Below are 23,528 nucleotides of genomic sequence, written 5' to 3'. Positions count from 1 at the left end.
TTCAGGTTTTTTAAATGCAAAATTGAAAGAAATACGTCAAGTTGATATTGACCAAATTTTGACCGTATCACCCTTTATACGACCTTTTGCATGTTACATTCGACCGTGTGCATGTTGCTGGCTTAAAAATTTAATATTATGAGTAATATCTCACGTAAAGCGTAGTTACCATTTTATGGACCACCCACAACTGTTTTACATTAAAGATTTAAAAAAACAACAGTTACATACGACGATTGACATTCCCGTATAAGTTAGGTGTCGTATGTAACATTGAGCTTTGTTTTGATCGGTTGGCACCTATGACAAATAGTTATTTTATGAGAAAATAAAACAGAAATGTGGTAGTGTTCCCAAAGGAAGAGTAAGCAGAGCAAGGTTGCAAATACTCATTTCAGCTAAAACAATGTTTTTCTAAATTATGAAATAATTAGATGCCATGATCAAATTTTGAATTGGTAGGATACAAGAAGAGGTTGCAAAGAATGTGTTTGACATATTAAACCTGTTTATTTCACTTCATGAGAGTCACAATCAGCGATTTTTCACAAACTCACTCACTCACTCACTCACTCACTCAGCGATCAGAAAATCGCTGATTGTGACTCATAGAAAGCAAAATTTACAGGTTTTATGCTTCTAACGCATACTTTGTAACCTCTTCTTGTAAGTTACAAGTAAAACATGCCATCATACCATCTTTTGGTTTTATTATTCCGAAAAACATTATTTTAGCTGAAATGAGTATTTGCAACCTTGAAGCAGAGTAGTGTCTGGTAGCATCAAAATGTCAATTTGTTTACGTTTGTTACATACGACCAGTGGCGTTCCATAACCTCACTTTTTACCTGTGCACCAACTTTCAAAACCAGAATTAATGCCATATTCATACTCGGTTGAAAAATACACTTAATTTTCTAGTTTAATCGATATCTATCCATTGCAAGCACAATTTTGATAATTGCTTATGTTTTGAGAGTTGGTGCACAGGTATATTAAGGTTAAGGAAACGCCACTGCATACGACCTATTCAAAAAGCTTATATTTCAAGGTATTGTTTGGCTGTACTCAGGTAACACCATTTTTACCCAACATATATTTTTCTTACTGCTGTACTTGATTAATGTCTTTATATTACATTGGTTCTCTTGATAGAAATTAATTTTTGATATGAGCACCTATATAAAATAATTTATTAAATACTGCACAGATTAATCACAAAAAATATTATTTAGTAACTTACAAAATAATATATTTGACTAATATGGAACATTTTTGGAACAATTAAACCGTGATTTAAAATCCCAGAGTTCAAACCAAAATGCGTTACCCTAGGTACTAACTCAAATAGAATAACCCACATTTGCTAATCTTGCAAGCCACCCTCTAACAACAGTGCAGCAATCATTGCACATTCTAAAGCATAACCTGATACTACAACGAGGAGTGGGAAGTTTCTCCTTCTTAGCTTAGTCTTTAGCAGATTGCCTACCAATGAAAAGAATACAATCTACGTGCTCTTGCATATTTCTTTACGTACACACATTCTCGGCTATTGTTTTACAGCTTCATGCTCTCTTACATCATACCGAGAAGGATTTTCCTTCCACTTTTTGAAGTCTTCTCCTGTGCGCACCCGCACAACGCATCAAACCGTTCCACTGCTCCAGTCTTTAGTTTCGTATTTTTCATCCACCTAACACAACAATAAAACTCAATCGGCAACTTGTACCGTAATGCTGCTATTTAAGGCAAATGGGCCTACCATAAGGTGAGATTTGTTTTATTTTATTTACTTATGTGATGAACTAGCCTATGGCTAAAAATCACAAAAAAATAAAGAAAAAAAAAAAAAAATTGTTTTGAGCAATGATCTCGTTTACTGCTTCAAAACTTTTGCTTGGATTCAAAAGTGCCCATGGTTGTATGATCCTGGGGAAAGGAGGGAATTTCCAAGACGAAAAAATCGAGAATGGAACCTATCATCGCTCGGGAAAGTAATTGTCCAGATCAATCTAGATGTGGAATCCCGATTTGTCACCTTACATGAACTTTAATGCTTGATGATACAGGAAGCTCGGATAGACGTGGCAAAAATACCCCATGTGTGTTAGAGTAACTTCCAGTTTCTGAAGTTTAACTTTTTTCTTCCCATGATGATCCACAACTTTTCGGTTCGTTTTAAGTTTGTGATTGCAGCATAAAATTGTCAGCATTTATTTAAGCTTGTATGTGTGCTTATTATACTCCTCCATTTCCCTTATTTTTGTTTCAATAGTTCAACTATTGAACTCTCTCTCCCCATGGACATGGAGGTTGACGGTACTGAAGCAAAGGGTTATGTTTAATTTCTTTATATTTGCAACGATGATGATTTCCTATAGTGACACATATCACCTTCTTAATGCTTCAGTATGCCTCAAACGATTAATTCTTGGTTGTTAATAGAACTTTCTTGATGAAATCGGCTGCTTCATGCAGACTGAGCAATTCTGATTGTAGTATCAGATTTGTTCTGTATACAGAGGAACTGGGAGGGCTTATTAGAAACTTCTCACCAATAAAGTAATGATCTTCTAGTAAATATTGCATATCATTTTATTAATATTTTATTTTATTTAAGCATATTATTTTTGTTACAGTCGATTAGCATCAGCATACGATACAAGAGATTTAATATTACTTGCTCGGTTTTGCGTATTTATTTTACTTGTAATTACCTTTGAAAGTTTTTTTTTTCAAGTTTACCCAGTTTGGTTAGAAGTTTCGAAGCTAACGCATGTCCACAGGCCTAATAGAAAGATAGACAGAAAAAGTGTATCATGAAGAATGGTTGCATGCAGGGTTGCTTCCACTCACTTGCTATAGATGAGTGATTTTCGAAGTTTTGAATTTGTTAGATATTGTAATGGAGATTTGTGTTGTTGGATGCGGGGGGAGATTGGAGGGCGGGTGTTTGACGCATAGAGCCTGTCAATTTTGCTTTCAGAGTGTCGCAGTCAGCGGTTTTATGATTCGTGAGCGCTCGCGATTCGTAGAATCGTTGATTGTGACTGCAAGTGGATCTAACGGGTTTTGTGTGCCGGACGCTTGCTTTTTGGCCTCTTCTTGTGTCTAACATGTGCAGATTATCATTATAGCGTCTAATGGTTTTGAAATTCCTGGTTGCGTGAAATATATTTGTGAGAATATCTCTTTGAGATTTTAGTAGTCACGTTTTGTTTGTAGTTTATATTTTATTTATTTCATGTAATTATCGTAAATAATAGTTATTCAATAATAGATAGTTCATCCATATATTCGTACTTTGACGCGAAGCGCTGTGGATTATAAGATGCTCGATGACCCTCGAGGGATCGATTTTGCTTACTGAGCAGAAAATCATGGATTTAACCCCAAGCTCTTCCACAGCACAATAAATCGCCACCATCATTTATATATTTGATATTGAACACTAACCTCGGAAGCTATTTGCATATCAAGCGAAAACGTAGTCCTGTATTGTCGCGAAGCGTTATGGTTCTGAGATGCTCGATGACCCTGGAGGAATCGTTTTTGCTTACTGAGCAGAAAATCATGGGTTTAATCCCAAGCTCTCCGTCATTACTCTTAAAATTCATTATCACTAAACAAAATTAATATGTTCTTTCGATAGCCGGCTATCGAGAGATTAAATAAACAATACATACTTTTGGTTGCATCGCCAACTTGAGGTGAATCCTAACCGAATACCCTACCCAACCCTCCAACTCCGTAGCACTTATGAGGGTGTCGTTAAGTCGGTGGCCTCTCGTTAAGTAAGTACTACATCAACATTTCCTTCCCTATCCCTAGTTATGGTAAAGATGGGCGTGACCGGGAATAACGACAGTCATGCTTCTGTTACTCTTGTTTAGATTGGAACCAATGTTTACTCCTCAGCATTATTCCTGAAAGAAGTCTAACTGAGAATTTCAGAAGAGACGTGAGTGTCGCTAGTATCCAATCTACGAAGTATATCATAACAACGCTAACGCTAACGCTAATAGTTCAACTATTGAACTCCAATATAAATACTGAAAAAAAAAACTCTTTTTTTAATGCATTCGGACCGGGAAATGTAAGATTGTATAACAGATATGCATAAAAATTATACCGAATTTGTAATGTTTTGCAGCTGTTCTAGATCCTGTAATGTTGTCGTCGGATGTTTTTTTTTTAAATAATTTCTAATTTTTATGGTAGCTAAATTTGCGAACATAGTTTGTTTCAGCAAATGCACTGCGGGTAAAACATTATTTCGTATTAAAGATTTTATACGTTACAGTCCATTGTTGCCATTATATTTTTTTATACAGAGTATGCAAGAAATCTACCCTTACATTTCCGGAGAACTTTGAGATTTAGGCGTAATTGCTTTTTTAAACAAACACGTCAACGCTATTTTCACGATACAACCACTTTTTTCAATATTTTATTTGTTAGGCTCATTTTTTCAAAAGGACTCCACCGAGCCAAGAACCATTAAATCATTTAATAAGAACATGTAAATAGTAAGTTAGGACATAGTTCTTCTTACTCTTCCTTGGAGGCTACTTGAGTTTAGCTATCGCTTTCATCCGTGCCCTCAACTCCCTTGCTTCTTCCAATTGATTTTCCTTCAGCAGCTCCCGCCACTTGGCCTCCTCTTCGTGCTTTATCCGCTCCTTCTCGGTATAATCCATTATCCCGAAGTTGTAGTAGTAGTACACACCATTTTTGCACTTGAAGACAGGCGGTTGCTGTTTCTCAGCAGCGCTTGCTTCCTCTCCACTATTCTTCTCGGCGTTCGGGGACGTCACATTCATAACCGCCACTTCTTCTTCCAGGACCTCAACCGCTTTCTCTTTTGGCTGCTTCCGATCCTTCCGCTTGGAGCAGGAATTCATTCGATTCCCCTCCATCCTTGGTAGAATACGTTCGCTTTCCGATTGAGGAAATACAGCGAGTTGGGAATCTCCTTTTTCACGTCCTTTTAAATTCACCGTACATCTGTCAGCATATCTAGGCCCAAGGCAACTGTAAATTTCACCCGTACTACACGCTTCACATCACCGTATTTCCCTAGCACCAATACTAGATCGCTATCCGGGACATCGGATCGTACACTCTCACGTATTGCACGGTGCCACATGCAGGTGACATGCGTACCTCGACTGACTTCCCCTCGGCATAATGAAAAGTTAATTGTTCACGGTTGTTGAACGAGCAATGAAGCATGGAATCTTCTAATTTGAACTTGAACTTGAACTTGATGATGAATTCCTCCGCAATGCGACATGTAGCGATCATCTGCACGGGATCCGCGTCCAGCGCATTCACGAAATTTGCAATTTCATCCATAGATGGTCTCGCCAAGCCATGTTCGAAGCTGGACCTAATCGTCAACTTTATTTCAACGGACATCTCCAGTTGCTTGTCCTTTTTTATTTGAGCTTTTATTCGTGCGAAATCGACGATCAACGGGTTTGTTTACAATTACGCAATCACGCCCAAAACACCAATCACTCTGGTCCGGAGTTGTGACGCGTCAACGCCAATTTCCGATAGACCTCATATGGGGCTATTTTACTAAAGAATTTCGATATAGAGAATGTCAAATATGGGTAAAAACCAACGAGTGACAGCTTTGTTTTCAAGACTTGACCCTTTTGAATAAATGTTGCTTCTATCTTTGACAATACAGCAGAAGGACTAGCCTATGTTGGCAGCTTGAACACTGGATTCCGTGTGCATTGTTTCAAGATAGTTATGGAAAAAATGCTGTGACGTGTGCGCGTAAATACATCCTCGTAGGAAACCGATTGAATAAGTAAATCCCTTTCGAACGAAATATCTAAATTATGTAAGTTGCGAAAACCGCGCGAATTCCGAAAGCCGTGCGAAACAATCGAAGCGAGAAAAAAGGCTTATTATCATTTAAAGAGTGCCACCAACATAAATGTGATAGCCTATGTTGACAAGTTGATTAATTTTGGTTTCCTCCCTATATATTCTACTTATTTTACTGTTGAGCTTTGTTTCAAATTAGTTATTTTACCGCACGTATCAATCATTTCAAAATTTCGCGACCGTACCGAACAAATTCTGAACTACATAAGCTGAAAAAACTTTTGGCAAGCTCTACCGAATTGCGAATCACTTCAGCCTAAGCTTCGTGGACGTAGGCGCGTTGATTCCGACAGCCGCGAAAGTTAAACATGCATAAATACTACATAAGGAAAGATCGATTTTACAGTCACGTAGGGTTTAGTTCAAATACATTAACTGCTATTTACAAATGTAAGTACTTGAACACAAAGAAATAAGTTAACTCAAATGCTTTAACCGCATATATCAGAGATTCAGCGTATTGAGAGAATAATATAGTAATCGAGTACAATAAACTCAGGGGAAAACAAAGCCTACACAATATTAAAAGTTATTAATTGTCACATACCTCTAATTTTACTTATTTCCTTAACTATTCCTCTCCTTGTTAATCTGCTAAATGCTATTGGTCTACTTGCATTTTCTTATTGAAGTTTAATTACTGTCGGCTTCTGCAAACGTATCCTCCTCATCGTTGAATCCCAGGAAGACCGAAGATATTAGCGAGCTATCATTGCTATCCCAATCAGATCCACTTTCTTCTTAATGTTCCGATTCAAAACTAAATAGGAAGATTTATTCTACAACTTAAAGGTTAGTTGCCTCCTTATGCGGACCTCCGCATCCTAATTCTTTTGTCAATCTATTGAATGTTATTAGACTTTCTGAATTTTCTTATTTAAGTTCGTTTGATGATCTCATTAGTCTAATTTAATAAATAATTGAAACCTCAATTCACCTAATCAATCATAACACATGCTTTATTAAGTACCTGCACTTGTTTGTAATCTAAAATTAAACGTGTTTCAAGTACTTTTGACTTAGACCTATTATTATTATATCCCAGGTGATACCTTCAACGACTAAAATTCTTCACTTTGAAGTTAGTGTCCTAGCTGATTTTTAAATTATATAGGGTATATGCTCCAACTATGCACACACGCTTCCACTATGTCGCACCACAAAAATACGTATGGGTACCCGAGCAAAGTCTGAGATCAAATTGTAATCTAAATTTGATTTTGTGATTTCGCTGATAATGATTACTCAGGTTGCTGTCGTTTTGGTCGTTTTAACGGTTAAAATATCAAAATTGAGAGCAAACAAATATTTCTGTGACATCACATTGAAAACTATTTCTGCTATCAGTGAGAGTAAACTGAAAACTAAATTTGATATCCATTTTCCTGTTGATAACAAAACAAGTATTCAATTTGATGTTATGCTAAGGCAATGAAAACAAACCCGCAACAACATATTTTTGAAGAACAAATTTACAGCAAAATGAAAACAAAATTAGGTATCAAATTTGTCAACTGCGTAAACTTAAATTAAATTATGATTTCAGTTTGATGTTGATATCAAAACTTGATTTCAATTTGCTGTCATTTTGATGCTGAACTTTGATCGGGTATGTTGCTATAGAAGCACGCCACAGTGGAAATCCCGAGTCATAGTTCAAACACTTATCCCAAATCAAAATGAAAAACCATGTACAAAAATTGTGTTTAACATTGTTCCCTGAGTAATACTTCAATGAAAACAACAATGAAAGCTTGTCACGCAAATAGAAGCTAGAAGGAGCACTGTTGGGCACTTTCTGAAATATTTCAATAATATAATTTGTAATTCCCTTGCAAACCCACATAAATCTATCTGCGTAAAAATAAATAAAATAAGAGTGATTTGCGGAAAAAACCCACCAGTATCGCACCCAATGCCTATACGTAAGCGTACTACAACGCGGCTTTCAAACAAAGGTGATACTCTAACTGCTAGACTAGATCTTTGGCTCTCTCATGTAGTGGTTCATCAGAGAGGGGAAGCTTAGTAATCCCCATTGCCTGCCCATGGCGCCATTCTATCGCGGCATGAGCCAGCAACGCCGGCCATAAACCTACCGTCTCCAACACTATAAAGCATGAAATTAAGCCCGCCCACCAGCAAAAAGGTGCAAAAACTAGGCAAGGGGAGGGAGGTAACTATGGAGAGCATTTTAATTATTAATTATTTAGAATACCGAGATGATTGTAGAGTAAATTCTAAGAATTTCCTAAAGGGGATTCCTAAAGAGGTATGTAGAGATTTTCTAATGTTGTTATGGACGAAAATTTCAAGGGAATGCCAGAAGAAATTATAAGATGATTCTGGGGAATCCTGAAAGCAACTCTGAAGACATCTTGGGATGATTATAATGAAATTCTTGAGAAAATTAAATAGACATCAAATGAAGAATTACATCATATATAAATCTTGAGCGTATCAGGGTAAATCAAACATTGAAACATTTGATAATTTACTTAAAATTCTGAGACCTCGAACAGTTGCAAAGATTTAGACGTGGGGCTTTAGATAGTGATAAAAACGTCGCTAGAATTATTCCACAGCCGCAGTCAGTTTATGAGCAAAAGAGGGACGCACATTTTTTGCCTGTAGACTTGGAGACATACTTCAAGTCTCCGCGTACATCGTACGGGTTAGGCAAAAGATGTGCGTCTATCTTTGAAAACTGTCGCATTAATGGCCCTTCGCTCAGTTTCAACATCTATTCAATTTTCATACTGCCGTACTCTAACGGAACTATCCACCTACTCTCTTCTAAAAGATCATTCTCTAAATTATCACACTAAAGCTTCATGTTAGCATTTCCAACCAACTCCAAAGATTTAAGATCCCCGTCTAAGAAAACTCTTCAAAAGGGAAGATAACAGAAACGTAATGACTGGTACACCTATCGTAAGTATGATTGGTTATGTGTTATGAGACGCTGAAATGGCTGAGACTAAGGACTTTTTTTTCTATCCTAAAGAAAATGAAGTATCTGAAAAATACAAGTCAGTTTTCATAGACAGCTAGAGCAAAGTACATAAAACAGAGGAAAAAACTACAAATAGTTAACAAGAATTCGATCAAAATGTATACATAGGGGAAATGGATGTAATGTCGGCCTAAATGCCCCAAATTTGGGCCCATACATAAATTTTCAATAGCGACCAAAAATATCCATTAGTACCGTTCCAATGACGCGTTCATCTAGATAAAATTGATAAATAGCAGATTTTTAGCGATGGGTCCAATCTTAGATCCATAGGCCAACATAAGAGCAGTTTCCCCTATATATTTTGAGAATCCAATTAAATTCCCGGTAATTTCTTGGTTTTCTCCTGTTGGTTTAGATTCCCGGTTCTCCCGGTTTTCCCGATTGAGTAGCCACCCTGATTTCTAAAGATTTGGAGGGAATTAACATGACTTTTCTGAAGCGATCCGGAAATCCTGAAAATAACTCAGCAGACATTTTATATTTCATATTTGAATTTCAGAGGATTTTAAATGCAGCCATTAAAATGCACAATAGTCACAAATCAGCATTGCCAATGCTTTTATAATAACGAGATAATAAAATAAACTCAAGATGCTTTATTGAAAATTAATTAAACCAGCACTCAAAATGCCGTATTGTCAGCATTAACTGCTACCAGTTCTGTAACCTCACTTTTTACCTGTTCACCAACTTTCAAAACCAGAGTTAATGCCATCTCGAATCGGTTGAAAAATACACTTAATCTTCTAGTTTACTCAATATCTAACTATTGCAAGCAATATTTTGATAATTGCTTATGTTTTGAGAGTCATGTCACGCAAATTTGGCCCATATTCAACCCCCTCCCCCCTTTGTCACATTTTTTATATGGACCTTAATTGTTTTTTGTAAGGCTCGTCACAGTTTCCAAAACCCCCCTCCTCCCTAAAAGTGTGACATAATTAATGGACGATCCCCTAGCAGTAAAGCAACCGTATATTTTGTCAACAGTGGTTTTTAAGTACCATTTACTGCTGCTAATGTCTTGATTTTAATGCTTCTTGGTAACTTGTGTTTCAGCTAGCGGGCACGAACTTTGGCCACAGAAACTGAAAGGACTGGAAGCCTTCCCACGCGCAAAATAGTATAAACATTAAATGTATGGATGGATTTCTAACATCCTCTAATCTTCTATCTTCTATATATATAAAAATGAATTTCTGTCTGTCTGTCTGACCCTTATAGACTCGGAAACTTCTGAACCGATTGGCGTGAAAATTTGTATACAGGGGTTTTTGGGGCCGTGGAAGGTTCTTATGATGGTTCGAGACGCCTCCCCCTTCTGTAAGGGGGGGCTCCCATACAAATGAAACAGAAATTTCTGCTTAACTCGAGAACTAATCAAGCAAATGGAACCAAATTAGGCATGTGGGGGCGAGTGTGGGGGTATAAGGAGATAATCATAGGGGGTAGCCCCTTAGATAATAGGTGGGGGGAGCTACGTACAATATAGCATGCTTTTTTTAAATCGGCGCATAAACTCAAGCTAATATTGAATTCCGAGCAAGACCGGGCACACTCAGCTAGTAACAAATAAATGCAATCGCAGTTCGTACAATGGACTGTAGCGTACAAGCAAGCTTTTCCAAAATAAATATTTTCGTTTAACTTTAAAACGTTCACGCGATGATTTTCTAGCCGCAGTGTATTTGGGTAACCAAACTTTGTTCGAAAAATTAACTTACATGAAAATATAAAAATTATATAAAAATCGTCGGAAGGACCACATTACAGAATCTTTTCATGCGGTGAGACATTGCAAAATCTACATATATTTGTCTGGGACACGTTTGGTTATGAATAGCGTCTAGTATAGCCAGTATAGCGTAACAAATCTTCTGTTGTTATTGCTAACACGTAGATGGCAAAACTTTCCAAACTACACGGAGATGAAAAACTACCCACAATTAAATACTTTTCCCTCAATTCCCGGGTTCAACCCAATAACCGAAATTTGAGTAAATCGCATATAGTAGTTTCCATTTAACACCAGCAAAAAATACTTACTCTTAAGTATATTCTACCCAAAACTACGTTTAATTCACGTAAATTTGAGAATATGCAATTTACTCAAAAGTAACTTATTGGGCTGAACTATATCGTTGGGCGAATCTCTCGTTCTTTTTTTGCCAACAATAACGAGTGCAAGTGAGAGGCTCAACTCAAAATAAAGTAAAAAGAACTCAAATGTTGGGTAGTATTTTTTCTCCGTGTACATACAAAACAATAGTTTTCTAACGCTTCTAACGTACCGCAGCAATATGGCTGTTTCCTCTGTAGCAAAACAAAGACTACGAAGGTTCAGGGTTTAAGAGTTTGTACTTAAGCTATGTGACAGTTAAGGGTAGGGGCGAGTGTCTTCGGTTCGTATGTGCATGAGCAAATGTCTACACAGGACAAAATCTAAAAAAAAAAAGAAAAAAAAAGTGTTTACGAAGTTTATAGCCATCCTCTAAGTATGTAACATTTCCAACTCGATTTTACGACTTCCCACCAGCCCATACACGGCCAATGCGAGCAGCCTAAACTTGAGTGAGTGAGTGAATTTTTTCTCGATTTTCCAGAAAAACTGCGTGGCCAATCAGAACGACTCAGCGATTCAATTGACTCAGAGCATTTTCTTTCCATACGAAATTTACTCATATTTGGGGAAACCTGCAGTTACTCATTAGCTATGAGTTCCTGCAAGTTTTCCCAAATATGAGTAAATTTCGTATGGAAAGAAAATGCTCTGAGTTAATTGAATTCAATCGCTGAGTCGTTATGATTGGCCGTGTGCTAGAAATGAGGAAAATTGAAGGATAAATCGCTAAGTCTATTAGGATCTATTAGTAGTCTAGGCTGAGAAAAAATTTCGTCGGTTTTCCTAACATTCAAGCAGTTTTTACGACACTTTCAGCTAATTTTGAGTCGAATTCGACTCAGTTATTGAGTGACTCTCATTGGAAGTGTACATTCGAAGGCGGTACGCCGATGATGCGCGCTGTCAGAGACAATGCGAAGTACCCAATTGCCTGAAAGGTCATAAAAACTGCTATTCGCTTAGCAGTTTCTTGTACTACTGGGACTGCTACGCTACCCATAATCGCATAGCTATCCTATATGAATAAGAAATCAAGCAAAACTAAAATCTATGCGACTATGGGGCACTATGCGAATGACGACCATACATACTTCTATGTTCGCAAATGTATTTTTTACTAGTCTCACATTTTTTGCGCTGCAATAGCACCAATCTTATGACTTTTGTACATCCAACATAGAAAACAAAATCTTACTCACCTAACTTAATGGGAAATGATTCATAAAAACTGTATCCTTAGGATCCTCTATAATCGACGAAAAGCAACCAACTCAAACCGGGTGCCGGTTCGCTGGTGATTTGCTGGCAGCGGTGACGACGGTGTTGTTTGCTGATGACAGTTGCTTATTGATGTGCGGGACTTAGGAAGTAAACTGGATTAATCCAGAGCGCGTCGTTTCCTGCAATAACTGATTTCCTCGCTATGCCTGGTTGAAGAAATCCGATATCACGACCAAACAATCATAATCCGGACACTCTCTTCCTTTTATTTTCTTCGTCGGACTCACACACTGGCACTCTTGCTTTTCTTTGTTTTCGCTCACGCTTTTTTGCTCCTCACTCAAACTCAACCAGCTCGGTCAGAAGATCACACAATTTCTTCTTACTACTTCTTTTTTTTTATGTTGCTCTGATCAAATATTCAGGTTTAACTTGCACTCCGGAGGCGCGCGCGCTCGTGTTGGTGATAGCCACTCACTTGTGCACTACTTTCTTCGGGTTACTTCCAGCTTCTCTTCTTCTTGTTTTTCCCCTTGCTTCGCCTGCACTGCACTTCTCAGAAACACACCAAAAAACGGAGACCTGAATGGAACACAGAGAGCATGTCAGAAATGAAAATCGTACGTAAAGATACAAGACACCAATCGTCGACGAAAAAACACAACCAGCTGCAGCTCGTGGTGTGGCAGAAGATCACGGAAAAGCTTGACGGTTTCCCAGCGAGGTTCCACTTTAGAACACAAACAACATCAATAACGAGCACAGCACAGTGCTACTTATCTGTCAGTGTGGAAGCGGTTTTGAATTAAAAAATGACGATTAAGCGAAACAATAGCTGATGAAGAGCATTCTTGCAAGCTGTGCAAGGTTCTGCTGCTTTACGGTAAAACGTTTTCCCACATGAGTAAGGTAGTGCTGCAGGTTACAGCAGTAGGTACAAGGGTTTGACTTGTTTAGTGAATATGATGGGTTCGTCGAAGTATGGTTACTTACAACTTTATTGCATTTCGGTGATCGATCCTTACTGACCAACTTTGTTTTGACCGGTTAGGGTCATGGGTTATGGTTGATATTGACATTGAGCTGACATTTTCGCGACAGAACTACAAACATATACGTCGAATTTTACGTGTACGAAATATAAAATTTGACTACGCAAAAAAAAGATAGCCGCAAAGAAGGCATGAAGTTCAATTTCCAAGTACATGCTTAAAAGATGATAGCAAACTTATTGATATTTTTTTCGAGTTATAATCAGTTGCAATGAAGATTGCATGTTTTATTATATCAAAGAAAAATATGGAAATTAAAAAAGCAAAATATGCGACTGATATGTGCTTACTTTGCTTGATGGGAAAAACTGACTTCGTGTTCTTTTCACATTTTTCACGATCAAAGTCCGCAGTTTTATTACATCATATAAAAGTATATGCCAATTGATAGTGCATAGCGTTGTTATCTCAAAATTGAATAAAATTCATATGGAAATGATAAGCTAGGCAGTACAGACCTAGAAGATCTGTAAATAATTATCTACTTTATTTAGGCATTAAAATGTTTTAAGATCCCGGATTCAAGATACAGAAAGAAAAAAAATATTCTGAGACTTCCAAAAGAGATCTCATGCTCACAACAAAATTTCTAAAATTATTTGTTTTTTTAAGATTCTATGGATTTTTTTTTCTTCTAGAAATTTTGATACCTACTCGAAAAAATAAATAAAACAAAATTCAAATAGCTCGTTAATGCAGACATTTCCTGGATTCTGTGACATACAAAGTTTATAAGGTTCTAAGACTAACATAAATATTTGAAAATCCGGACTTGACAAATACAAAGTGTCTGATACTTAGGATTTTTAAGGTTAGAATCATTTACGAAATTTTGATCTTGGGGTAGAACAATTTTTCAAAATTCAGCGATATTGCTAACTTTTTGAGATTAAACCTCAAAAAGCTCTATTCATTTCACGATAGTGACGAAAGCTGTTTTGTTAATATCAACTGCGGTGAACTACAGACATGTTAGGTTCAGAGGACATCGGAAATGAGGATCTGCGAAGTTCAGAGTTGTTCAGAAAACATCAGAGAAATTCAAAGAGCATCGGAGTTTTCCAGTGAGTTCCAGAAGTTTGCATGCACCATAAATGACCTACAGGGATATTTTTGAAACGTTAGATGTTCTGAGGTATCTGGGCATACTTTTCGATTGCGTGATCTTATTAGGAAAACATCTTTAATCGTTAGCGTTAGCGTTGTTATGATATACTTCGTAGATTGGATACTAGCGACACTCACGTCTCTTCTGAAATTCTCAGTTAGACTACTTTCAAGAATAATGCTGGGGAGTAAACATTGGTTCCAATCTAAACAAGAGTAACAGAAGCATGACTGTCGCTATTCCCGGTCACGCCCATCTTTACCATAACTAGGGATAGGGAAGGAAATGTTGATGTAGTACTTTCTTAATGAGAGGCCACCGACTTAGCGACACCCTCATAAGTGCTACGGAGTTGGAGGGTTCGGTAGGGTATTCGGTTAGGATTCACCTCAAGTTGGCGATGCAACCAAAAGTATGTATTGTTTATTTAATCTCTCGATAGCCGGCTATCGAAAGAACATATTCATTTTGTTTAGTGATCATAAATTTTAAGAGTTTTTTTTTCTGGAGATCTTGGGATTAAACCCATGATTTTCTGCTCAGTAAGCAAAAACGATAACCATAACGCTTCGCGACAATACAGGACTACGTTTTCGCTTGATATGCAAATAGTTTCCGAGGTTAATGTTCAATATCAAATATACAAATGATGGTTTCGATTTATTGTGCTGTGGAAGAGCTTGGGGTTAAATCCATGATTTTCTGCTCAGTAAGCAAAATCGATCCCTCCAGGGTCATCGAGCATCTCATAATCCACAACCAGGAATCTCAAAACCATTAGACGCTATAATGATACTCTGCACATGTTAGACACAAGAAGAGGCCAAAAAGCAAGCGTCCGACACACAAAACCCGCCAAATCCACTTGCAGTCACAATCAACGATTCTACGAATCGCGAGCGCTCACGAATCATAAAACCGCTGACTGCGACACTCTGAAAGCGAAATTGACAGGCTCTTTGCGTCAAACACCCGCCTTCAAATCTCCTCCCGCATCCAACAATACAAACCTCCACTACATTTACCTACATTTACATTGGGTAAGAAGAAGACATTTAACGAATAAAACTCAGAAAATCACTCATCTATAACAAGTGAGTGGAAGCAGCACTGCATGCAACCATTCTTCATGATACACTTTTCCTGCCTATCTTTCTATTAGGCCTGTGGACATGCGTTAGCTTCGAAACTTCTAACCAAACTGGGAAAATTTTCAGATCACAAAAAAAAATTGAAAAAAGCTTTCAAAGGTAATTACAAGTAAAATAAATATTGATTATTTTACGCAAAAACGAGCAAGTAATATTAAATCTCTTGTATCGTATGCTAATGCTAATTGACTAAATAAAATAAAATATTAATAAAATTATATGCAAAATTTACTATAAGATCATTACTTTGTTGGTGAGAAGTTTCTAATAAGCCCTCCCAGTTCCTCTGTATACAGAACAAAGCTGATACTATAGATATATAGAATTGCTCAGTCTGCATGAAGCAGCCGATTTCATCAAGGAAGTTCTATTAACAACCAAGAATTAATCGTTTGAGGCATACTGAAGCATTATGAAGGTGATATGTGCAGCTTGGGTACACATCCAGCGAAAATTGACGACGACGCTCGGCGGCTGGCAGAGGGTGAGCTTCGACGATCTTGTACGGCCAATCTTGGGTAACATGACAACAGCGAGAAGAAATTATATTTTAAAAACGTTCATTAAGTACATCAACTTTGTCAATGTGAATATTAATAATAGAATCGATGTAGACGAACTAGATTTCATTTTGACTCTAGAAGATTGATATATTTTTTAAATATCTTGAATATGTTATTTATTGCAAGACCTAAATAAACAATTTTCTACAAAAAAAAAAAAAAAAACTATAGGAAATCATCATCGTTGCAAATATAAAGAAATTAAACATAACCCTTTGCTTCAGTACCGTCAACCTCTATGTCCATGGGGAGGGATTAGGAAAACATCTTTAATCGTTCCCAAAAAGTCATGAAGTTTTGCGAAGGCTTCCATGTCAGTGTGATGGCGCTTAACAAAAAATATCCTAAGAAATTGTTTTAACTAAAGGGTTTTCCAAAAGGGATTTCCTAACTTTAACAGTTCATTGTGGCCATATTGTTAAAGCTCCAAGTGTCAAATTAGTTTTTTTATTCAGTGTGTCTTGCCAAATAACCATGGAGAGTTATAGCGTCCAACAGCACGTGCAAATGATAAAATTGTTTTTATCAAAGTAAGTGTTCTTTGCGAGCAACGTTCCGAGCGCTTCGCCTACTTTACAGTCGCAATAATCGTCCTACCGAGAGGACTATTCGCAATGTAGTGAAAAAATTCGAGGAAACTGGTTCGGTGAACGCTCAACCACCACCCGTACGTCAACGGAACGCAAAGGTCTGCCGAGAATATCGCCCCTGTACGCAAAAGTGTGCAGGAGAACCCGCGGCAGTCGATTCCGCGCCACGCACAAGAATTGGGCCTCTCGCAGGCTTCAACTTGGCGAATTCTGCGTCGAGACTTGGGTCTGCACCCATATAAGATCCAATTGACCCAGGAGCTAAGCTTAACGATCATAGATAGCGCCGTGTGTTCGCTGATTGGGGGAGCAATTGGAAATAGACCTCGATTTTGCCCGATAAATCTTCGCCCTTTTCTGGATGAACGGGTATGTGGACAAGTACAATTGTCGAATTTGGGACAAGGCAACGTGCCACACAGCTAGCGAAACAAACTACATTCTGCATGAGCGATTTGGGGACATGGATATTTCACGCGGAGGCGATGCCCGAGCAAAGTTGGATATCAAAATAATATCAAATTATGTTTTTGAAATCATATTGATCACATATTTTGATATACTACCTTTTAATTTTAGTTGAATTCATATTTTGATATTTCTGAAAAAAAAACTAAATTTGATATTTTATGAAAAGAGCATCCACATTTATCGTTAGAAATCTCTTAAGAGTCAATCAGCATGCTTGCAGTTTTCTTTATGAACATCACAAAGACAATTATGATTTTTACAGTTATAGTTTACCACATTTATTGATATTAATCTACCTGCGAATTTAATTTACATCGATATATAATAGATATCGAAAAAAGGTTTGTTTTTATTTTGAATAAATAAAAACTCATTATTAACATAGTTGAAGATGCTAATTTCAAATAACAGACTGTAGTGGTAATTTTTATACGATAGATGGAGTAGATGAAAGCATAGAGTTGATAGTTCCGTTAGAGTACGCAGTGTAAAGATTGCATATAGATATTAGAATAGCGAGCTAGGACAACTTTTAAGGAAGGTACAAATCGGTTTTGATATCAACCAATAGATTTCAAAACATTCAGATTATTAAATTTGATATCATGATATCAATTTAGTTTATTTTAATTTTTTTTTTGTTTTCCTTCCATAGTTATAATAACATATTGATTACTTATTTAATCTAATCTAATCTAATCTCACACTAACGCAGCCAATACTTTGAAAGCATCCTGGAAAATGACGGCTTCACGAATCCGTCATTGACTCAACTATTTTCTTGCACTCGGGTGCACACCTTATCGAAAGTATCGCTTTTTTATATCACGATCGAGGTTATCCCGGCAGGAAACAAAAGGATTCTTTTTAACTGGAGCATGTCGAATACAATAGCCATGGCAGGACCAACACAACCTTAAACAAATTTTGGAAAATTTCGAAATGGAAAATATACACAACCACATGAAAACACATTAACAGTCAACATGACACCTGGAGAACTATGAGATTTGGGCGTAATTGCTTTTCACGCGAATAAAAGAACAATCTCGCGAACAAACTACATAAAATGATGGAGAAACCATTCATCTACCTGTTTGCGTTGTTAGTTTTTTAGATTGAGCATTAATTCGCAAGAAATCGTCAAATCAGTGCCAACATTTCAAAGGGGCGTAATTGCATTTGTAAACAATGGCTTTAGTCGTGCTGCGAAAGCTCACTCATGAAAATGAATGACACCAGCATGCAGAGGTATGTTTCCTGTATCAGCTAGCATTTGTAATTTGGAGGGGTGGGTTTTCATTTGCGAGAAATCGACGTCTAAAGCCATTGTTTACAAAAGCAATTACGCCCCTTTGAAATGTTGGCACTGAAATGACGTGTTTGTTTACAAAAGCAATTACGCCCTAATCTCGAAGTTCTCCGGACACTCTCCCTAAAGCAAAACCCATCACCATGAAAACTCCATCATTACAACATTATAAACAGCGAAATTTTCTATAAGCATTTAATTTATGAAGCAACTTTTCTTTTTATTCCCGGTCGCGTACATAGCATTTTAAAAAATACGATTAGGCACAAATCCATTTGATACGCAACTTGCCGCTGAGTTCATTCAGAAATATCGGCAACAACCACTTTTACCTTGCACTATAGTAGATAAGCGCTGAGAAATTTGCCCAGTGAAGCTTATCCAAATGTATCACTTCTTTCAATAAATTTTCATATTAATTTTAAATTTGCCAGGACTATGGTTAGGCGCTAGATCTTATGTCATTAACGCACCACGAAAAGGGTATCTACCAGCGTTACTGATTTCTTATAAATAAGAAAATTTTCCGAGATGTAGTAGGCATGCTTGGCATACACAGTTTTGGTCACGAACTGCTCATTTGCTAATAACTTGGCACACAGTTGACAAAACATAGTTCTGTTTGAAGCAGTAGATAGAATAAAGTTTAAGCTTGTAATAGGTACGTAAGAAAAAGTAGATTTTAATTCTAGTAATAAACTGTATTTGTTTTTGCGTTGTAAAAATCAAGAGAGAAATGCTCGCTGCACATCTCGGACTTCAATTGTAAAAATTCATTGGTGTTGATTCAAATTTTAAGGTTTACCTATACCACAGACAAACAAACATAACTCTTAGAAGAAAATTCTTCGAAAAATATCGTCAAGCGTATTTTGCATGCGCACTAGCCATCTATCCATCCACATTCCCAAGCATTGTTTTGCAACCGGAGCATCCCTCGTTCATGCAATTTTTTCACTAGTTGCTTTTCCCACGTTCTGTCAACGCGTCAGCCGTGTTGAATAAAAACAAAACAGATGGAAGTCAGTGATGTCGGTTCTACGAAATTGTCCGTAGATCTATAGAACTGATTTAATTCTGCAGAAATACGGATCCGTAGGAAAAATTCACAGAAGCTGAGACTTCTTTTTTAGGGATTTGTTTTGTTTGTTTATTGTGCTTTTTCTTTTGCTAGAAATAAGTTTTTAAACGAGGTAATGTATCACTTATTAGTGCCCTTTCTAAATAAAGATGTATCATTGTAATATGTATCAATCAATGATATTCATGGTGAAGTATTGAACATCAATAACTGGTAAAAGTTCATAGAATATTACAGTCATCAACATGATTTGTTCTCGAATTCTGTCTATATCGTAAAACGTAATATTAGGAACGGAATGACTAATGTGCAGCAGATTTGATGTAATATTCAACTACTTTTTTTTGTATTCGTCAGATGTGGTATGTGCCTCCAGTGACCACTTATCATTTTCAAGAGCTGACATCTACTAACTAGACGTGAAAAAGAACTGGCATCACTGATAAGTTCGAAACAGTGGCGTCGCGTAACCTCACTTTTTACCTGTTCAACAACTTTGAAAACGTTATTTAGGGGCATGCTTACATTCAAATCAGTTTCAAAAGGCACAAGATCTTCTAGTTTCACTGATTTGTATCCATTGGAATCAATATTGTTTTATTTGTTTACGTTTTGTGAGTTGTTGAACAGGTAGATTGAGGTTAGGGCGACGCCACTGGTTCGAAATGTGGTGGCTTGCTCAATGCTTCAGTGGCGCCACCATGACAAATGCAAGCACATTCCCAACTAAAACATTAATTACGATGAATGTGATTGTGAGTTTTATGTCTGTTTGTCTGTGCCTATACTTTGCATATCTATTTTTTTCCTCTGTTCGGGACCAAACACTATTGCGACCAGTAAATTGATCTATTGTAGTATATCCCGTGTCCTTAGTTTAGTGCATGTCGTATTACTCCATCACTATTGAGAAATGATGTAGTATTCGATTTTTTTACAGTTGCCATTTATCGCAAGGATGCGACTAATTGAAAAGTCCCGCTATTTATACCCTTCGGAGTGTTGAAACATCCTCCAAAGACGCGCCCCTTTGTCAGTCAAAATTGGATTCCTTAGCAACAAAATTAAGGTATGACACCGATAATGACCATGCATCAGAACCCTAGTCTTAACTACTTCAAACTAGGGAACAACGAATAGAAGATTAGGAATCACATAGATGAAGACAACTACTCATTTTTTTTTCTTGTTTCAAGATCGTCCTCGGTAGACAAAGCCGATTCTTGTCACTATCAAAAAGGCATAAAAAGTAACAAGGACTAAGATGTGTTCCTTGGATTACTGAAAAATCCTGTTCCCCTAGTATGAAGTAGTCAGGACTAGGAATCGGTGGTAGATCTTACATCCTGTAACGTACCACGAAAAGGTGATCTACTCACGTAACGGGGATTGCATATCTATAGTAAGCTATGATCCTGATCTATCAATTACTTTAAAGAAAATCAATTTTTCAATAGCTGAGTGAAAAGTTATTAATAAATGAGCAGTGTGCATGCCAAGCATGGTAGTAGGTTTATTTAAAAAATCAGATTTTGACCATTCCTTGTACTCAGGTCATGGAGATTGTCAACTTTTGTTTACTATTTTCGTTTGAAACTTATAGCAAACTTAAAAATAATACAATGTTATGTGTACCAATAGAAAGTAGACATAATTCCATTAATTAATTTTGTCAATTAATAGTTCTGAATATATCAATTACAATATGCAATTTAAACTAGAAGTAAAACAGTTCGTAACGCGACGCGCGACCTAAAACTGGTATGATTTTTTTTTCGACTTAGTGTTGACAAAATTTGTTCGAGGTACACCCCATGAATCTAAAATAAAATATGTAATGCACAACTGCAGATTTCGAACAAAACTTTAATCCTTCAACAAATTATAGGAATCCGGCGATCAAAACACAGATATCCTGACCGCCGCCTAAATGTTCGGGTAATCCAGTTTATTTCATTAACTGTAACCATCGCGTCCTGTTTGGCCATCACAAACGTATTTCAAGATTCTGCAATTAAGGCACCCTATTTTCATCTTATGCAAACCCAAATCGTATCCACTACACAGAATCTTACCCTATAAGTACACTGCGCTTCCCTGCTTCACTCTCTGTCTCTTGTAGACACCGTATAGAGACGCACTCAAACGTCACCCGTAAACGTCAAAAACTATCACTTCCCCGTATCGTCACTGACACATTGGTAACTACGAACAAGTTAGTAGCCCATGTTCCTCCTCTCGTTCTTCTCACGGATTCTCCCAAAAACATTGACGTCCTCCGAAAGATTCTCACATAAATAATCCCCCTACACCTAATATGTTTAGGCTATGAGGCTACGCTTCCTCCCATCCAACAGCACCACTTTTTCATTTCTCTTTGCAATACAGGAGCAGCTTCTTCCTAAGCGTCTCAACCAGCGTACAAGAAATCATCGGCCGTTCCGGAAACCAAAATCCCACCAAATCTGCAATCACCAATCGTCCTGACTGTGATTTTCCGCGCACACAGGCACTTGCCACACACACTTCAGCCAGTTCCACGTCTCTGTGCTGGAACCGTTTTTCCTTTTTTCTTCGCGCTGCTCCGTCCGTCAATCGATTAGCTCCTCTTCGCTGGGTTTTCCTCCAGCATAAAAGCGAGAAAAAAAAAACCTCAATCCACTTTTTACTTTTCCTTGCTTCTGCCACTACCACTATTGCTTCTTCTGCTTTTGGGATTGTCCTGTCCTGCCAAATAGCGAAACGTGAACTTTTGGGACCACTTTTCGAGAACCGTGCCAGTCTTACTCGATGGGAAAGGGAATCCCTCACCACACACGACAGGGGCAAGCAGCGCAGCAACACACACACACGAAAAATAGAGGAACAAAAATGATGCACCCCGTTTGAACCGATTCCGAACCGGAATCAACCCGTTTTTACCGTAGATTCCACACTGTACCACTGCCGCACCGAAATGGTTCAACTTTTCACAAGAAAAACGCGAAAAACTGATCGAAAATTGCGAACAATTGCTCTTGCAAAAGGGAGTTCAATTTCAAACAATGGCTGACATATTGGAATATGTGCGAGATACGGAACCGTGAGAGGCAATTTTTTTTGTTGCGTGAACGAGAGCGGGCGAATGTCGAGCGGGGAACGCTTGCGGAGCGCGTCACGAGCGAGCGAATTCGCCAGATCAAAATGGCAGCACGACGAAAACGGCACAGATAAGTAAAAAGAAAGACAAAATTTGATATCAGATCAAATCTTATCACAATAAAATAAAAACACACAGCAAAAAAAAGTTGGATACGGCTACCATAATAAAAATTGTATGGTTAATTTGCTTAACGACGTGTTCTGGGTATCATCCAAACCATTTGTGGAATAGTTCAATGATTTGGGTTATCATTCGTTTATGGTTATTTTTTTATTAGGGTATCCAGAAAACGCAGCTGTCTTATGGATGCCTAATGATTTTTTTCAGCTGAATTTTGTGTTTACCGGGAAATTTTGGCAGTTCACTTTCCCTAATAAAAAATACCCTACCCGAACGATAAACCAAATGATAGAACTATTCCACAAATGGTTTGGATAATTCACGATGCTATATATGTACTGAATATCATTGCCAACAGATCAATACACTTCTTCTTCTTCTTCGCATTTCAAGCTTATTGCATATCGCATATTAGCAGGGGGAACGTCACTCGTTTGGATGTATTTTTTCATTCTAGTAATTACTTGGAGTTTTCGGGGAAAAACATAGGGATTTTTTTGGAGTATGTCGTGTTGACGAAAATAGAGCACGGATAGAAAAAATAGATGGGATAGATTCGAGGGGGGCGACACATCTAAATCTCAATTCTAGATGCTCAACAAATCTCACACTAGCGAATCAATCTTCGAAAAATCTTCAATCATTTCTTCCATCTACTTGCATCGC

At 37.4% G+C, this 23,528-nt stretch overlaps 1 protein-coding gene across 3 annotated transcripts in view; it reads right to left on the bottom strand.

Moving 5' to 3' along the window:
- Rga (Regena) overlaps positions 1-22,673 on the bottom strand; it is a 68,935-nt gene extending 46,262 nt beyond the window's left edge. The window contains exons 1-2 of one of the 3 annotated variants that reach the window (XM_065238736.1): positions 22,553-22,673; positions 12,251-12,854 (exon numbers count right to left, since the gene is read on the bottom strand). The gene's annotated coding sequence lies outside the window, so the exon portion shown is untranslated. Of the gene's footprint in view, positions 1-12,250; positions 12,855-22,522 lie in introns of all 3 variants that reach the window. The other 2 variants (XM_065238738.1, XM_065238735.1) reach the window with 2 other exon arrangements.
- Between the last annotated feature and the right edge of the window lie 855 nt (positions 22,674-23,528).

The sequence above is a fragment of the Ochlerotatus camptorhynchus genome, unplaced genomic scaffold, assembly GCF_037179485.1.
Source record: "Ochlerotatus camptorhynchus isolate MF236.1 unplaced genomic scaffold, CSIRO-AGI_Acam_v1.1 ptg000928l, whole genome shotgun sequence".
Taxonomy (NCBI): Eukaryota; Metazoa; Arthropoda; class Insecta; order Diptera; family Culicidae; genus Ochlerotatus; species Ochlerotatus camptorhynchus.
This window is presented reverse-complemented; position numbering and strand designations above follow the sequence as displayed.